This window comes from Kogia breviceps, chromosome 6 (assembly GCF_026419965.1).
Source record: "Kogia breviceps isolate mKogBre1 chromosome 6, mKogBre1 haplotype 1, whole genome shotgun sequence".
In the NCBI taxonomy this organism is placed as follows: domain Eukaryota; kingdom Metazoa; phylum Chordata; class Mammalia; order Artiodactyla; family Physeteridae; genus Kogia; species Kogia breviceps.
The window spans coordinates 35,769,454-35,774,206 of record NC_081315.1 but is presented as its reverse complement, the minus strand read 5'-3'; the positions used below and the strand labels follow the sequence as shown (position 1 = coordinate 35,774,206).

General features: G+C 36.0%; 1 pseudogene; it reads right to left on the bottom strand.

Annotated features, from left to right (window-relative positions):
* Positions 1–579: 579 nt before the first annotated feature.
* LOC131757965 (N-acylneuraminate-9-phosphatase pseudogene) lies at positions 580–1,337 on the bottom strand (annotated as a pseudogene).
* Between the last annotated feature and the right edge of the window lie 3,416 nt (positions 1,338–4,753).

Below are 4,753 nucleotides of genomic sequence, written 5' to 3'. Positions count from 1 at the left end.
CTGATTTTTACTGGAGGAATTTATTAGTCATGTACACACTATAGGAAAATTACACTACCCCTAAGGTAATGCAGAAAAATTAAATTCATAAATATACATTTGAACTAGGCAAAAATATGGTACATTTTAAAAACAGAAAATACAAAAATAATTTCACTATGAAATATGCTTTGATTTGCATGTGACTGTACTTATTTCACATTAACCAGGTCCAACTGGTCTAATAAATCTCTATTACACATATTTTAGAATACCTATTTTTAAAAATATCAAAACATAAAATTTACATTTGTGCATCCATATATGTTATCCTCCTTAGTATCCTCACAGATCCAAGATGCTAAAAGATTAATAACATAATTAAAAAAAAAAAAAATCTCAAGCCACAGATTAACAAATATACTTCAAGTTTTCTGGATTACACTACTAAAAGCAACTTGTATTAATGTATACTGGATTTTCAGATATAAATACCAGTCAATGGTTGGTTGGTCATTACATGACAAGTATAATTATTCTTAGAACTGGGTCATAGTATACAGAATGCCTTAACTTTTCTTAGTTCAAACCCTGTAATTTGACCCTAAAATTCATAAGCATAACCCTTTCTGTGCTTTAAGCTGACACACTGACTTTGTAGTCTACACTTTGTAAGAGAGCAGGTAACTCTAGCACAGAAGAAACTATATAATGTGGCCTGGGGGATGATTTCAATGGCTCCATTCCATTTTTATCTTTCCAGACTGTTGCCTTCAGCCCTGCATTGAGGCCTTCTTGAATATCAGTTTCACCAACCATCACCCAGTCCCCAGGCTGTACTCCGAGATCACAGGAGTAATAAAATATGGAAGGTGCTGGTTTCTCCAATTTCTGCTCTCCATCTACAATAGCATCAAAATAGGACAGATAGGCACAAGCCTCAATCTCCCTCTGGGTCTTTCTCCATTTGTTAATAAAAGTAGGCAGACATCCTTTTTAAGTTCAGTAAACATGGCTTTGACATCTGCTAGTGTCATATGCTGTAAATATGTAGATTTCCACAGAAAATAACATCCTTCAGTCAGTTTCCTATTGGCTGCACCACCTTTGGTTTCCTGGATTGCTTCCTCCCAGTGTAAAGTCCTGAGGTCAGTAATGCATGTATTAGAAGGATGAAAACATTCCTTGCTGAGTTTAATTTGAACTTCATCACAGATGACTTCAGCCTCTTCTTTGAAATGGTATTTTGATTGTAAGAGCTTTATCACCTCCAACATGCCCTTCCAACTCACCCTGGGCATGTTGATGAGTATGTTGTCCAGGTCGAAGAAGACAGCCCACATCTGGCTCAGCCCCATGCCACTGCTGCCTGCATGGTGCACCAACTCCTGATTTTGTATCTTTTGAGTTATTACTTTAATGGCTGCTGTAGATATTTCTATATTCATGTTAAATTTATCCTAGTCTCTGTCAGGTCACTGCTAACTTCATTTTGGTAAAAATATAGCAACTTTGCATCTATGTAGCTTCATTTCTTTTCCCCTTTTAATCTGTACTATCATTGTTGTGTAGATTATAATATGCATATATTTGATTGTGTATTTATATATCCCAACAAGTTGGTATTACAATTATTGCTTTGAATTATCTTCTTTTCAATTAAGAGAAAACATATAACCAATCTTTTATATTTAATACTTTTGGTACTCTTCATTCCACCCTGGTGTATCTAACTTATCATCAGGTGTGTTTCTTTTCAGCCTTAAGAACTTCAGTATTTCTTACAGGTTAGGTCTATTAGCAACAAATTCTCTCAATTTTTTTTATACCTGAGAATATTTTCATTTTGACTTCATTTCTGAATGAATGTTCCACCTGATATACAATTCTGGGTTTAGTTTCTTTTGTTCCAGCACTTTGACTGTGTCATTCCATTATCTTCTATCCTCCATCATTTCTAATAAGAAGTCCATTGTTATATTATTTTTCCCTTCTATGTGATGAGTCATTTTCTCTGGCTCCTTTGAGTTGTCTTTTATCATTTTGACTATGTTGTTTCTAGTTATGGTGCTCTTTTTACCCTACTAGTGATTTGGTGATCTATTTGCATCTAAATGTTAATGTTTTTCATCAACTTTGGGAAGTTTGGAGCTATTGTTCAAAAATCTTGTCTCCTCTTTCTCTCCTCTCCTTCGCCAACTCCCTTTATACATGTTGGAATGCTTGTCATTGTATCACAGGTCTTTAGGGTTCTTCTGTTCAGTTTTTCAATCTTTTAAAATTCTTTGTATACTTTCTATTGATATATCTTCAAATAAATGATCTCTGCTACCTCAAATTTGCTGTTGAGTCCATCTAATAACTTTTAATTCAGTCATGCTTTTTAACTCTAGAATTCAAATTTGGTTTTTTATAGTCTATATTTCTCTATAGATTATATATATAATTTATATAAATTTTTTGTTGACTCATTTTTACCTTTAATTCTTTGAGCTTGTTTAATTCCTGATTGAAGTCTTTGGTAATCTAACATCTAGGCCCATACAGACTCAGTTTCCATTAGCTGCTGATTTTTTTCCCTCAGTACGTTTCACGCTTTTCTATTTCTTTGCATGTCTAATAAATTTTGGCTGTAAACTGGACATTTTGGGGAGCAACTCTAGACTGTGCTTTACATCTAAGGAGTGTTTTTTATTTTATCATCTTGCCCATACTCAAACTGTGGAATCTATTGGCCTGTGATGTGGAGCTACTGACTGTCTCTGCTCATTTTTTCAAATTCTTTATTTCAATTTTTATCCTGGCTCCCCAAGGGTAGCCTCTGTCTCTGAATAGCTAAATAGTCAGCTAATGATTTGGACAGACGTTAACATCACACACTTTAAGTCTATAAGCCTTCTACCCTCTGCTAACTGTTCTCTGTATATTCAACATTGCAGCCAGTTCTCAAGTCCCCCTTGGCTTTCACTTTTTGCCATGCTCTCTCAAGTCCACCCTGTGCATACATCATTTCTGAGTTAGACTGGGATGCCTGATGTACAGCATGTTTTGATATACTTAGTGAAATGATTACTACAGTCAAGCTAATTAGCATACCCATCTCCTCACACAGTTTTCCGTGTGTGTGTTGTATGTGGTGCAAGCACTTGAAATCTACTCTTAGCAAATTTCCATTATACAATAATTAACTATAGTCATCATGTTGTACATTAGGACTCTAGAACTTACTCATCCTACATAACTACAACTTTCTATCCTCTGAGCAACCATCTCCCCATTTCCTCCACCTCCTCGCCCCTGGTAACCACTGCTCTATTCTCTGCTTCTATGAATGTGATTTTAGACTTCATATATAACTGATATCATTTTCCAAAAAAGACATACAAAGGGCCAGCAGGTAAATGAAGATGCTCATCATCACTAATCATCAGGGAAATGCAAATCAAAACCACAATGGCTTATCACCTCAAATCTGTTAGAAAGGCTAGTATCAAAAGGGTAAAAGATAACTAGTGCTATAGAAGATGTGAAGAAATGGAAACTCTTTTACGCTGCTGGTGGAAATATAAAGTGGTACAGCCTTAATGGAAAACAGTATGGAAGTTCCTCAAATAATTAAAAATAGAACTACCGTATAATTCAGTAATCCCTCTTTTGCATATATATCCAAAGGAAATGAAATGAGTACCTAGAAGAGATATCTGCACTCCTATGTTCATTACAGCATAACTCACAAGAGCCAAGATAAGGAAAAATTCTTGAAGGAAATTAAAAGTGAACATATGAATGATAAGAAAGTGAAAGAGACTTATTGACATGGAAAAAGTTTTAGTGTTCTGGACGGACGATCACACCAGCCACAGCATCCTCCTAAGACAAAGCCTAGACCAGAGCAAGGCTCTAACACTCTTCAATTCTATGAAGGCTGAGAGAGGTAAGGAAGCTGCAGAAGTCTGAAGCCAGCAGAGGTTGATTCATGAAGTTTAAGGAAAGAAACTGCCACCATAACATAAAAGTGCAAGGTGAAGCAAGTACTGATGTAGAAGCTGCAGCAAGTTATCCAGAAGATCTAGCTAAGATAATTCATGAAGGTGGCTTCACTAAGCCAACAGGTTTTCAGTGCAGACAAAGGAGGCTTATATTGGGAAAAATGCCATCTAAGACTCATAGCTAGAGAGAAGTCAATGTCTAGCTTTAGTTTCAGAGGACAGGCTGACTCTCTTTAGGGGGAAAGACAGCTGGTGACTCTAAGTTGAAGCCAATGCTCATCTACCATTCCAAAAATCCTAGGGCCCTTAAGAATTATGCTAAATTTACTCTGCTTGTACTCTATATATAAATGGAACACAAAGCCTGGATGACAGCACATCTCTTTACAACATGGTTTTCTGAGTATTTTAAGCCCACTGTTGAGAACTACTGCTCAGAAAAAAATGATTCCTTTCAAAATATCACAGCTCACTGACAACGCACCTGGTCACCCAAGAGCTCTACTGGACATGCACAATGAGATTAATGTTGTTTTCATGCCTCCTAACACAAAATCCATTCTGAAGCCCATGGATCAAGGAGTAATTTTGACTTTCAAGTCTATTAGTTAAGAAATATAGTTCAGGAGGCTATAGTTGTCATAGATAGTGATTCCTCTGATGGATCTGAGGAAACTAATTCAAAAACCTTCTGGAAAGGATTCAACATTCTAGATGCCATTAAAAACATTCATGATTCGTGGGAAGAGGTCAAAATATCGACATGAACACAGGAGTCTAGAAGA